Here is a 14,576-nt window from a genome sequence, read left to right on the forward strand (position 1 = left end):
CCCCCCCCCCCCCCCCCCCCCCCGCACAAAGCTGGGGACTCAAATCTCCTCTATCGGGTTTCAGCACCAAATGTAAGATTTAATAGATGGAGGCAGAGATGAGAAGAAAGAAAGAGACCAAGTTATGGAGCCAAGGAAGTCTTTATTGGGATCTGTGATTCCCGGGCAAGGTTCCGTGACTCCGGGAGTGGGGAGTCAGGGAAGTTGCGCCTGGTATGGGAGGGGCGAGGTATTTTATGGGTGAAAGACTTCCGGTCTGGTCCTGGGAGGGCAGACCACCAAATAAGGGCACTTTAGGGACGTGGTGGGATGGGATAGGTTGCCTCCTCTGTCAGGGTGATGGGAAGCTGGGGCTTCATGATTGGCTGTTTTCAAACTGGCGTGGGACATTCCAGGTCTGCAGGTGAGGGGTGGGGGTTGTCGGTGCGCGGTGTTTTTCCAACCCACAGCAAAATGGCCGCTCAGTTGCCATCTTAAGGTAACTCTTACATCTTTGTTTTCTGTATTAACTGAAATTATTTCGTTCTCAGACTCTTGATATACTTTGTAGTTTCTTATTCTGAAGTTACCTTTAACTGTTAAGTACTCATAACTTAATAGGTGCTCATAAAATGCTGCATATGTGTCTATCCAACAGTATACAACTTATTCTTTATATCAGTTAGTTGATTTATCCTTAATTATTTTAGGCATAGATCTAGATATGTAACATACTATGAAAGTGTTGTAGAAAGTATTCTTAAAAGAAAAAAATTGGCTGTGAACTATGTGAAAAGCTTCATCTTAGTGATTATAGGGGATTAGGGAGGAAAAGGTCATAACTCCTGCCTTCAAGGAACTGAATCATCTGGAAAGGGAGAAAAGACATATCTGACTACTGCATGTACTGTTATGACCTTGATCCAAACCACAGTCACCTTTTCCCTGGATTATTTTATCTCCCTGCTTATAGTTTTTCTGTTTGCTCTCCGCATAGCCAAAGTGGTCCTTTTAAAGATGTGAGAGTGAGATCTCTTCTAAACCTTCCATGCTTTTCTGTCTCAGAACCAAACCCAGAATTCTTACAGTTGACTTCATGATCAGGTTCTTGTCTAGTTCTTTGACTATTTTCATAATACTCTTTATCTCCACTAGTTACCTTCAGCTGCCCTAGAATTTTTGCCTTTGCTTCAACTTGAATAAGTATACCCCTCCCCTGAGCCTTCGCACTTGGCTTTTGTTTTGTCTGCCAGAAACACTTTTTATTTGGATATGCATATGGTTTGCTCTAAGACCCTGTTCAAATGTCCTTTTATAAGATAGATGGAGGCCTTCCCTGAACACCCCAGATAAAGTATAAAGTAGCCTTTTACTTCTGCCATTCTTTTTCCTTTATTCTGTGTTTCGTTTTCCAGGGCACTTAACACTATCTAACATATATTTGTTTACAAATTTTCCTTCCACTAAAAATGAGAACAGTAGGATTCTTGGTACACAGTAAGCACTCGATAAATTTCGAATAAATGAATGAGTAAATAAAAATTAACCTAAGACTGGGAAAGGGGGTTAGTGCCATGAACACAATGTACGTTAAGTCCTCTACAGGTTCATGTGGAGAGATGACTGCTGAGTAATAATTTGGGAAAGTTTTAGTCAATGAGATAACATTTGAACAGAGTCTGAGTACTGAGAATTGTTAGCATTGGGGTGCCTGGATACCCTTGGTTGGCTCCGTGCTAAATGTGGAGTCTGCTTAAGATTCTCTTTCTTTCAGGGCTCTTGGGTGGGTCAGTTGATTAAGTGTCTGACTTTGTCTCCGGGTGGTGATCTCAAGGTCTGAGAGTTTGAGCCCTGCATTGTATTGGCTCTGTGCTGACATCGTAGAGCCTGGGGCCTGCTTCAGATCACTAGCTTCCTCTCTCTCTTTCTCTCTTTCTCTCTCTCTCTCTCTTTGACCCCCACATGCTAACACTCTATTTCTCTCTCTCAAAAATAAACATTAAAAAAAAGAGTCTCTTTCTCTCTTCCTCTTCCCCATTCCTGTGTCTCTCTTTCCAAAAAAAAAGAAAAAAAAATTTTGGCAGTATTAAAATGTAGACATGAAAAAGGAAGTGGTATGAGTAGAAGAATTTATAAGTAGAGCAGATAATATGTGAAAAGTAGATGACACAGGATATTTATGAGTGGAGTAGTTCTGTGTAGAGCTGTGGTTCTTAAAAGGGTCCTTCCTCAGACCCACAACAGCAAGGTGAACACTATTAGCAATGCAAATCCTTGCCCCGCCTGGACCTAAGGAATCTTTAAATTTAGGCTGGGGCCCAGCAGTCTGTGTGTTTTTCACAGCCTTCCAGATGATTCTGATGCATTCTAAAGTTTGAGAACCACTGGACTAGAAAGAACATACATTCAGAAAAAAAGGATTGGTCTAGATCTTGGTTTAGGAATTTGAATTTTGTAGGGAGATTTATATAGGTTTAAGGGCAAAACAGTACATTATTAATATTAAAATATTGTTTTAAAACAAACTCAAAGAGGTAATGAATCAAAGCCTAGACAAAGGAAGCTATTGGAGTATTTCGGAAAAGGAATAATTGAGGGCCCAACTGGGTAGTGGCAGTGAAAATGGAGAGACAGGAACAGTTTCAGGGAATATGGAAATAAAGTAATTAGCATTTGGTTAAATGTGGAGACAGGAACAAGAAATTTTATGAATTTGCATTGGGTTTCTGGTTGAAATGTCTAGGAATATGGTGGAAATATTAACAGTAACTGGTAGAAGGAACTAAGGGATCTAAAGGAACAGTAAAGTTTGGGTTTGAAGAGAGAGTACATTCTAAAAAAAAGCAACAGAAATTGTTAATCATTAGTCACAGTGGACATTTTAATTAATGTTCAGGATACACATTCCCATTTAAAAACAATGCAGTTTTATGTAGACAATGATACAGATGATATAGAACTCATAATTTCTTTTCTCTTTTTAATATTACTTCAGTACTTGGAGTAAAGGCTTTTTAATAGAGGAGTCTTCTGTGTTTGAGAGTTAACTTACTGATGAATATTCTTAAGCTTAAAATTTCACATTTTAGGGGAAGGGGGAGGGAGGAATAGAGGTGGTGGTGATCGTGGAGAGCACTTAAGGGGAAGAGCACTGGGTGTTGTGTGGAAAACAATTTGACAATAAAATATTATGAAAAAAAATAAAACTCAGAAATACACCCACCAAAAAAAAAAAAAAAAAAGACCCACACAGAAAATCTAGTAAGAAAAAAAAAGTTTTCACATTTTAATTTGGGGACAGGGGATCAAATGTCAACAAAAATAATAATGTATCAAATTGATCAAATGAATTGTCTCTCATTATCAAGCTCACAAAGAGAAATTAAATTCTAGAGTCCAAAGAGGGTAGGATCCCAAATTCTTCCCATCCCAGATTATTGCTTAATCAGAGCCAGTGGGTCTCTATGGTTAGAGCTGGGGAGTTTCCAGGAGCTACAACTTGGGTTGTCTTCCTCTGATTGGAAGTGGCTCTTTTCACACCTCTAAAAGAGAGTTATTTAACTCCCAATTTCTCTTGTATATTAACTTTTTAAAGAATCTTGAAGGTCAGTAGGTCAGTAGGGCAAAAATTTATTACTCTACCCAGTCCAACACCCATTAAATTGAGAACAGTTATTTCTTTAGCTTAGTATATAGTTGACTCCTATCACTTTTGCCAGTAGGCTTTAGTGATATCCTAGGGAAGATGGGTACACAGAAAACAGGGTATCAAGTCAGTTTTGGTGTCAGTCAGTTGTGCCAATTGGCAGAATCTATAATTTGTACCTAAGTTTTACTAGGAAAATTCATCAAGTGGTAATTGTGCTGCTATATGTTTACCCTGTTTTGGGGGGCAGTGGGACACTTAATCTGAACATCTCTACTTCCTGCTTCACAGAATTAGCAAATTTTGTGGAAAACAGCCCTGGGCACTAGGTTGTACTTGATGTTTCCTCCTTTAGATTATTTTCATATTAAAAGCTTTTAATTTCCATTACTTCTGTGTAGTGCTGGTACTCCTTTATTTTTTAATTTTTAATGTTTATTTATTTTTGAGAGACAGAGAGACCGAGTGTGAGCAGGGCAAGGGCAGAGAGAGAAGGAGACACAGAATCTGAAGTGGGCTCCAGGCTCTGAGCTGTCAGCTCAGAGTCCGATGTGGGCCTCAAACTCGCAAACCCTGAGATCATAACCTTAGCTGACGTTGACTGCTCAACAGACTGAGCCACCCAGGCACCCCTAGTGCTGGTACTCCAGTGCTGCAATAGCGTGTGCATTCTGTTTAGTAGCTCAGCTTCTAAACTGTTTCTTGTAAATAGTGTTATCACTCACTTGTGTGCAAAGTTCATTCCAATTTTAGTATATGTGCTGCCGAAGTGAGCACATTTGTGTGCAAAGTTCAAAGCATCATCTCCACAAAGCCCCAGCCCTGCAGTCTCCAGGGCCCCAGAGTTCTATCCTTGTCTCTGGATTTCTTTGTCCCCAGCCTTGTGCCAGGACATTTTTAGCCTTGTGCTACCTTGCTGTTGCCATTTTCCCTGAAATTCTTAGGCTTCTTGAGCTAAAACCATAAAGGCATTCCTGTTGTGCCCCATATTTGTATTATTTGGATAATACCCTCTAGTTCAATCCATGTTGTTGCAAATGGCAAGATTTCATTCTTTTTGATTGCTGAGTAATATTGCATAGTAAATATATTCCATATCTTCTTTATCCATTCATCCGTTGATGCACATTTGGGCTCTTTACATACTTTGGCTATTAAAGATATTGGTATTATAAACATTGGGGTGCATGTGCACCTTCAAAACAATACAGCTGTATCCCTTAGATAAATACCTAGTAGTGCAATTGCTGGGTCATAGGGTAGTTCTATTTTTAACTTTTTGAGGAGACCCCATACTGTTATCCAGAGTGGCTGCACCAGTTTGCATTCCCACCAGTAGTGCAAGAGAGATCCTCTTTCTTCGCATCCCAGCACTACTTGCTGAAGAGATTCACCAACATCTGTTCTTGCCTGGGTTTTTAATGTTAGCCATTTTGACTGGTGTGAGGTGGTATCTTATTGTGGTTTTAATTTGTATTTCCTTGATGATAAGTGATGTTGAGCATTTTTTCATGTGTCTGTTAGCTATCTGGATGTCGTTGGAAAAGTGTCTTTTCATGTCTTTTGACCATTTCCTCACTAGATTATTTGTTTTTTGGGTGTTGAGTTTGATAAGTTCTTTATAGATTTTGGATACCAACCCTTTATCTAATATGTCATTTGCAAATATCTTTTCCCATTCCAGTCAGTTGCCTTTTAGTTTTGCTGATTGTTTCCTTCTCTGCAAAAGCTTTTTATCTTGATGAGGTCCCAATAAACAGTTCATTTTTGCTTTTGCTTCCCTTGCCTCCAGGGACGTGTTGATTAAGAAGTTGCTGTGGTCAAGGTCAGCGAGGTTTTTGCCTGCTTTCTCCTCAGAGTATTTTGATGAGTTCCTGTCTTTCATCCGTTCTGAGTTTACTTTTGTGTATGGTGTAAGAAGGAGGTCCAGGTTCATTTTTCTGCATGTCGCTGTCCAGTTTTCCCAGCACTACTTGCTGAAGAGGCTGTCTTTATCCCATTGGCTATTCTTTTCCTGCTTTGTCAAAGAGTAATTGGCTATACATTTGTGGGTCCATTTCTGGGTTTTCTATTCTGTTCTATTGATCTCTCAGATCTCTCAGATGTCTATTCTTGTGCCAGTATCATACAGTCTTCATGATTACAGCTTTGTAATACAGTTTGAAGTCTGGAATTGTGATGCCTCCTGCTTTGGTTTTCTTTTTTAGGATTGCTTTGGCTATTTGGGGTCTTTTCTGGTTCCATAAAAATTTTAGGATTATTTGGTCTAGCTCTGTGAAGAACACTGGAGTTATTTTGATAGGGATTGCATTGAACATGTAGATTGCTTTGGGTAGTATCGACAATTTAACAATATTAGTTCTTCCTATCCGGAACATGGAATATTTGTGTGTGTGTGTGTGTGTGTGTGTGTGTGTGTGTGTGTGTGTGTGTTCTTCAGTTTCTTTCATAAGCTTTCTATAGTTTTCAGTGTAGAGATTTTTCAACTCTTGGGTTAGATTTATTCCTAAGTATTTTATGGTTTCAGGTGCAATTGTAAATGGGATTCATTCCTTGATTTCTCTTTCTGTTGCTTCATTATTGGTGTATAGATATCTAGTCTTGATTCTGATAGTGAACTTATTAAGGTAGTAGCTCTGTTTCATATTTATCAATATGACCTCCTTTTATTTATTTTTTAACCCTCCCACTTTATTTTAAGGGTAAGTTATAATTTTTAACTATTTATTTCTTTTTTTTGAGAGAGAGAGAGACAGACAGACAGACAGACAGCAAGCATGTGAGCACAGGAGGGACAGAGAGAGAGAATTCCAAGCACAGAACTCATTGTGGGGTTCTATCTCACGAACTGTGAAATCATGACCTGAGCCAAAATCAAAAGTCAACTGAGCCACACAGATGCCCTGTTAAAGTATATTACTTTTAAACAAATTTAGTTCTTGAGACTGAGCAAATGTGGTAGCTAACATTAGTAACTGATGCATAGACCTTTTACATTTCTTTTTTTGCCTTTGAATTTGTAATAACTTCCATTGAGTTCTTCTTCTGCCTCAGCCTAAGAAAGTGATTTATGCCCTGTATAATAGGGAATCTGATTTCTTCGTCTGTTCACTTGACAGTCTACTGGCTATCTTTGTTGAACTCAGATAAAATCTTCGCATCTTCAGTCTGATTAGATTTATGTATTTAATCAATTCCAGAAGCTACTGGAGATCATACTATGACAGTGACTTTAGAAGACTTTGGACAAGTCACATGAATCTAAGAGCTTCTCTTTGAGAACAAAATTAAGAGGGAGAGGGACAGAATTAGGTCAACTGATCTAGGACTATTTGTTTATCTTTATTTTCTAGTTTATATCATATTTAGAAATTATATTTTATTTTTTTAACATACAGTGTGATATTAGTTTCAGTTGTACAATAATGGGTGATTTGACAATTCCGTACTATCAGATAAGTGCATGCCTTAATCCCTAACCCCTATTTAACACATCCCTCCAACACTCCCCGCTTTGGGAACCATCAATTCTTTCTACAAATTAAAGTCTGTCTTGATTTCTCTCTCTGTCTCTCTTTACCTTTGCTCTGTTTTGTTTCTTAAATTCCACATATGAGTGAAATCATCTAATACTTTGTCTTTCTCTGACTGTCTTATTTTGTTAGGATTTGTGTATACTTATTTTGTGTAGGATTTGTATATTTTGTGTATACTCTCTAGCTCCTTCGATGTCATTGCAAATGGTAAGATTTCTTTTTTTTTTATGTCTGTATAATAATACTCCATAGGACTAACAGTGTAAAGGCTAGACATTCCCACACTAGTGTTTTAAGACACACATGGAATTCAACCAACTTCTCAGTTTAGTCCTCTGGCTAGTAGGTGTTGTTGAGAAACCAGACAGAAAAAACAAAAATTTTTTCATAAGAAAAGAAGATACATTTTATTAATGTCTAAAATCCCTATAATATGACTAAGGGACATTAAAAAAAATCAATAACAAAGGGATGGCTCAGTCATTTGAGCATATGACTCTTGGTTTTGGCTCAGGTCATGATCCCAGGGTTGTGGGATGGAGTCCTGTGTTGGGCTCCTCAAGAGCATAGGGCCTACTTGGGATTCTCTCTCTCTCCTCACTGTCCATCTCCTGCTCACTTGTGTGCACTCTCTCAAAATAAATAAATAGACATTAAAAAATTAAACAATAAAATCAGTGCCTCAGCCATACCTGCAATACCATTTCTGGCTGGGTCATGCTAAATTGAAGTCAGATGCAGAATGCTGCTTAGCCCAAGTTAGTTAAATCATTGCCATGGGCACACACATCTGTGTAAGAGGTTTGTTCACCCTACATTCTGATTTGATGTTCAAATACATTTCCTTGTGCATATATTTTGGGGTTCCCTTGTTTATGTGCCAATTTTGATGTTTATGGGAGAAGCATTTAATATTCTCCCTAGTGAGTTTGTAATTGAATGAAAAATTGACAGGAATCACAAATGTGTCTAAAACATTTTAAATGAGCCTAATTTCTTATCTTCTTTGGGTTAACTTATGAGGAAAGTTGGGTCTTTAAGTAGATACTTGGGCAACCACATGGAGGACCGTGGCTTGTCTCACATCATGTGGATGCAGAAAACTCAAGGAGAGGAGAGCCTCCTAGACGTGCTATTGTAATGGATATTACTGCCTTGGTTTGTGGCTTTGACTAGATAATCATGAAGATTTCTTTTAATAGTAAGATTTAGAAATGCTTACTCCATTTCCCATTTTGTAAAAAGTTGAGTCATTATATTCACAGAACCTACTATAGACCTTAATGTTGCAGAAATATCTGTTTAAGGAGTGGTGAGCTGAACAAACAATATGCTTAATTGAACCCCGAAAAGAACTGGGTCTTAGGTTGTCTAGTACTGAAAATTATGTTCCTTGTAGAGTCCAAACAACTTTTAGCTTATTAGGATCTATTTCTAAACCATTTTGGTGGGTTTTTAAAATATGACTTTAATTTTAGATTTTCTTTACATGATTATCCTGAGAGAAAAAGTCAAATTCTTTTGACGTGTTTTGAACAGAATTTTTCTTTATCTTTTTTATTCTCAATGGAAAACTATTTAAAAAAAAAAAAAGAATCCTCAGGTATCTGTTCAGGCATGATGAAGCATTTAATTTATATTATTGTATCTAGGATATGCTTCGTTTGTCAAGGAGTATTGAACTAATTAGTTGAAACTCAGCAGTAGCTTTTGAATAGATTTTATTCGGAAGTGGCCTGTCTGCTTGCTAAAAGTGCATAAGATTTGCTGTAATTAATCATACTGAGAAATAATTAACTAGCTCATGCTGATGCAATGAAACAGTCAAAAAGTATACCTTTGCCGTTTTCTTAAAGTGGACTTTATGTGTCAGGAATTATCCTAGATTTTAATATATTCTCTTCTCCAATCGTTCTGTGCTTTAGGTGATAGTAAATTCATTTTATAGGAAACTTAGAGTAGTATAATAATTTTGCTAAGTTTACATAACTACTAAATGACGAAGCCAGTTCTAATTCTAAAACCTATACTCTTTCCACACTGCTGCTAATCTACTTGATTTATTTTTCCATCTGACCTAAAAAAATACCTATAGGCAAGGGTAAATCTTGATGTGTAGCTAGGTAACAAAGTAGGGAAAGTAAATGTAGAATTGTGCTTATATTATAAATTAGCCCCCAGAAAATAAATGAAAACACTGAAATTTGAAGAAAAAGGTGAGAACAAAAAACCTTTTTAAACTTTTAAAAATGGAACTAATTTTGTACTCATTGAAAACATGGTACAATTTTCAAGAACAGGAAGGCAACACTGTGTAATAATCAGTAAATCACAGACCTTATTAGAAATTTACCAATATTTCCACTAATGCTTTTTCTATTCCAGGATGTTATTTCTGGATCTCACATTGTATTTAGTTGCTATTTACCTTCGTCTCTTCCAGTGAATAACAGTTCTTCAGACTTCCCTTGTCTTTCATGACCTTAACACGTTTGAAGAGTACTGATTAGTTTTTTTGTAAAGCATCCCTCAGTTTGTTTGTCAGGTGATTTTTCATGACTGGAATGAGGTTAGGGATTTTTGGCAAAAGTACTACAAAAATGCCATTGTGTCTTTCTTGATGTGCCATATCAAGAGATTTATGATAATGATACGTTGATTACTTCCTGGTGATATTTATTTTGATGATTTGGTTAAGTATGTGTCTATGGGGTTTCTGTACCCTTTAATGACTGTGTTTCTATTTTTGTTGGTAAATGTCTTGAGGGAGATAATTTGAGACTGCAAATCCTGTATCTCCTTAAACTTTTACTTATAAATATTAACATCGACCCATGGATCTTGTCTGTAGCATTCATTACTATGCTTTAGCCTAATGCTGATTCTCTGTATTTCTTTTTTCCTGTGTTCAGTCATTGGGATTTTACAGTGTCTCATCTCTAATATTATTTATTTGATTATTTTGTATCACTGTGGACTCTTGGATATGTATCTTGTTCCATGGATCAAAGTCAACACTATCATTTATTTTGTTGCTTAAATGGTTCCAGCTTTAGCGGTTAGGAGCTCTTTCAGGTTGGCTTCTCTGTTCTTATACCCCATCGTGTTTTCAGCATTTCATTACTTTCTGGCACCACAAAATGTTCTAGTCTCATCGTGTGTTTTCCCTGCTCCAGGCCTGCTGGAGGAGGCCTCGAGGAGTCCAAGTTTCTTTTTTTGGAGAATACTGTTTAGAAACCAAGATTTGTGCTTTAAGTGTATATATTGCTCCTGGGGTCCTACCTCTCCTGTGTAGTCTCAGTGGGCAGAGAGAGCTAGGGGATACTTATACATATGTGTATATATATATAGTAGTTATTATTGTAATATGAACAACATAATATTGAGGGGGTGGAGAAAAGACTAACATAATGTTTACTGTAATGTTTAGGTATTTATAAAATTAACCAATTTATTCAGTGCATAGACTGTGTATGAATTTTAGGGGGACACATTTCAGTCTGTAGCAATTTGGATGATGTATCTTAGTGTTCTTAAATAATTAATACAATATTAACCTAATAGGTTTACAGTAAGTCTGTGTTTTGACAGTTTTGCCAGAGAATGAGTCTGTGCTCATTCTCACAATAATTTGCCTTGGTTAATTAATTATTATAATATCATTAATTAATTATAATTTATACTATATACCTTTTAGATCCGGGTATTTACTCCTGTAAATGGGAGTGCTGACAAGGTGCTATAGGATCGTCGCACTGTCCAGCATCTTTCTGTGGCAGTACCTCTGCCCTTCTCTCCAACTCCCCTTGTATCACGGCCTGCTTTTGGCCTTCACTGTAACTTCTTTCAGCACTGTTCATATAGTTTCTCTAAATTATAGTAAATAGTATTGCAGTAAGTTTGCTATGCTCTTCAAAATGAAAGAAAAAAAAAAGTTGTTTTTTATTTTTATCCAATCCGTAATGGACTATTGTTCGCGATGCTGTTTCTTAGACCTTTTTCTTGAAGAATTTAGAACTCTAGCAATAGTTGATTTTAAAGATTCAGGTAAATACTTTTCCTTTGTTTGCAGCAACTGCAACATTATTCTGGCCATTATGTTAAGACTGTTACTTATTAGAATGCAAAAGTAAAATAAAAAAGGAAAGATGTGTTGCTTTCTGCATTTTGGCCTGGTAGAACACCTTCTGGTTATGATGTCACGGTATTTACTCTCATTAGCTCAGTGCTTACCATAGCACAGGAGAAAATTTTTCAAATAGAAGGGCAATGTAATGTATAGTTTCACATATTTTAAGGAAAATATTTAGAAGCGAAATAGTGTTATAGTGAGTCTTAAAGTGTTATGTTAATGTTATAGTGTATCAGCAGCATCTGGCATGATATTAAACAGTGTAAGAAGATATGTAAATTTCAGTGGTTTTTGTTTATATCCCTTCAAAGGTATTTTGGCAATACCTCTAGTAGGTTTGATGTGTTTACACTGGGGCTTTTTTATGGTGTTAGTTTTGGGCTTAGCTCAATCAGGCAGTATATTAGATATCAGTAGCTGAATCTTGGTAAATGAGGGAAGCTACAATAAGAATAGAAGCTGAGGGGCGCCTTGGTGGCTCAGTCCGTTGAGCGTCTGACTTTGGCTCAGGTCATGATCTCATGGTTCGTGGGTTAGAACCTCGCGTCAGGCCCTGTGCAGACTGTTAGCGCAGAGCCTGGAGCCTGCTTCAGATTCTGTCTCTCTTTCTCTCTCTGTTCCTCCCCTATTTACTCTCTGTCTCTCAAAAATAAATAAATGTAAAAAAAAAAAAGCTGAGAACCTAGAAATCTTCTCTTCTAAGGAGATAAACTTACTCCATAAATAGGAAGTGAATAAGGTTATAAGTAGATATGGATTAGGGCAAACTGTTTGGGATGGAGGACAGGAAAACGTGAGACTGTCAGGTGCCTACATTTTATGTTTCATCTGAATGGTGTTATTGTGGTCAGCAGTGCCTGGGTGGCTAAGTCGTTGAGTGTCCAACTTCAACTCAGGTCATGATTTCACAGCTCATGAGTTTGAGCCCTGCATCAGGCTCTGTGCAGACAGCTCAGAGCCGGGAGCCTGCTTCAGATTCTGTGTCTCCCTCTCGCTCTGTCCCTCCCCTGCTCATGCTCTGTCTCTCAAAAATAAATAAACATTAAGAAAAAAAATTAAAAAAACAAACCCAGAATGGTGTTAATAGTGGTAAAAAGAAGTTAATAAAGATGGCCAAATATGCTAGTGAAGAGAAAATTTAGAGTCAGAGAACCACAGTCTACCCACCTTTTATTTTTTTGGCCTGTGGTAGTTTAGAAAAGTGTCTTATTTGGGGTTGTCATAATTAGTAGTAGTTTTTCGTTACTAGATAACTTTCTGGTATTGCAATTTGGAACTGTCAGTGAACCACAAAAGGTCTAAAGTTTTATCTAGGTTTAGCATGTCACAGTTTCACAGATGCTGGCAGAAAACATGAAACTCCTGGGTCGGAGATAACGGACTATATTATTCATGGCACAGCAAGCCGCTTCATGCTCAGGGTGGTTCCCCTGGCCTCTCGAGTCTCATAAGTGGATCCTGCAAAGGTGGATCCTGCACTCACAGTCGGTTTTCATCATAGTTGAGGAAACCCAAGTTTAGGGAACCCTAATCTTTTATAGTGGTCTCTAAGTGTGTCTGCTGGGCCTTTGCTCCAGAGGGAGAGGTCATGAGGCTCTGGAGGGAGACAGCATCTCTATTTTTCGAGGCTGTTGCCCATGAATATCTTTGAAAAGATGAAGGCAATTGAGCCTTTCCTAATTAAAAAAATTTTTTTAAATGTTTATTTTTGAGAGAGAGAGACAGAGAGACAGAGTCTGAGTAGGGAAAGGACAGAGAGAGTGAGACACAGAATCCGAAGCAGACTCCAGGCTCTGAGCTGTCAGCACAGAGCCTGACGTGGGGCTCGAACCCGTGGACCGTGAGATCATGACCTGAGCTGAAGTTGGATGCCACCCAGGCACCCCCGTTGAGCCTTAAAACAAAACAAAACAAAACAAAACAAAACTGTAGAAATAAAAAAGACCCATGCAAAATTGTCTCCCAACAGCAAGTGATGAGCGTGAAAAGTCCTTGAGCTCTGAGTGTTCTTGTCTTTTGTACTCTGTTCTATTTTCTCCAGCTTTTAAACCAGGAGTTGGCAAACTTTCTCTGTAGTAGGGCAGAAATTAAATATTTTAGGCTTTGTGAACCATATGATTTCTGTCAGAACTACGTAACTGGTTGTTATCACAGGAAAGCAGCCATAGATAGTATGTAAATGGGTGAACCTGGTTATGTTCCAGGAAAGCTCTATGGACACTGAAACTTGAATTTCATAGGATTTTTAGAAATCACAAAATATTTTTCTCAACCATTTAAAAATGTAACATCCCATTCTTAGCTTTGAGTCATACCAAAACAGGTGGCAGGTCAGATTTGGCCTGTAGGCCGTAGTTTGCCAACCTGTTTTTAAATATAAACATTTTACAATATAATACATTGTTTTAGTATGACAGTCTTGCATAGGAGATATCATAATTTGCATTTTATAGCAATTGATAGTTCTAAAATGCTTTCTCATAAATTATTCTAATCTGCAAGCTAAGCATTATTATCTCTGTTTTATGGTGAGGAAACTAATGCATAGAGAAGGAAATGACCTGTCCAAATTCACAAAGCTGGTAAGGCGACAGAGCCAAGACTGTTTATATTCTGGACTCTTTTCTCCATCATATTGTACAGCTAACCTTTCAGAATCAGAGCGTCGTGCCATTGTATCTTTGATACTCATTAGTGTCAGAATGCTAAGAGTGTAGCCTTTATTATTTTTTAACTTACTTTTAATTAATTAATTTTTTATTTGAGAGAGAGAGCATTAGCAGGGCAGAGGGGCAGAGGCAGCGGGAGAGACTCTTAGGCAGCCTCAATACTCAAGCCTGAGGCTCGGCTTGATCCCACGACTCTGAGATTATGACCTGAGCCAGAACCAAGAGTTGTACACTCAACTGACAGAGCCCCCACGATGCCCTTAGAGTTTAGTTTTTAATAAATAGTAATGATAATTATGCTAATTTCTAATTTCTTATTACTTTATTGTAGTGTCTAGCTATTTTAATATTTGATAATTGATGTTTTGAAAAAGTCTAGATATGGTAGGTGAAGGTCTTTGTTATGTTTGTTACAGTTTGTTAAAGATGCAACTGTTGGACAGTATAATTATTTATATTATATTTCTTGCATTTTCAAAGATAATTAATTTCATTTTCAGATATACACGATGAAAATACAGTAATGTTTTTGTCCCCAAGTCATTTGTATTCGTGCTGAACTAATGTTTTAATTTATCTAGTAGTAGTATCAACATTTTTAAACTCGAGATGTT

At 37.4% G+C, this 14,576-nt stretch overlaps 1 protein-coding gene and 1 long non-coding RNA gene across 3 annotated transcripts in view; one reads left to right on the top strand and one right to left on the bottom strand.

Annotated features, from left to right (window-relative positions):
- Positions 1 to 14,576, top strand: part of ZNF654 (zinc finger protein 654) — a 97,441-nt gene that overhangs the window by 21,949 nt on the left and 60,916 nt on the right. The window lies entirely within an intron of this gene.
- LOC115291638 overlaps positions 1 to 14,576 on the bottom strand; it is a 51,076-nt gene that overhangs the window by 2,286 nt on the left and 34,214 nt on the right. The gene's annotated exons all lie outside the window — the stretch shown is intronic.

This window comes from Suricata suricatta, chromosome 5, assembly GCF_006229205.1.
Source record: "Suricata suricatta isolate VVHF042 chromosome 5, meerkat_22Aug2017_6uvM2_HiC, whole genome shotgun sequence".
NCBI lineage: Eukaryota > Metazoa > Chordata > Mammalia > Carnivora > Herpestidae > Suricata > Suricata suricatta.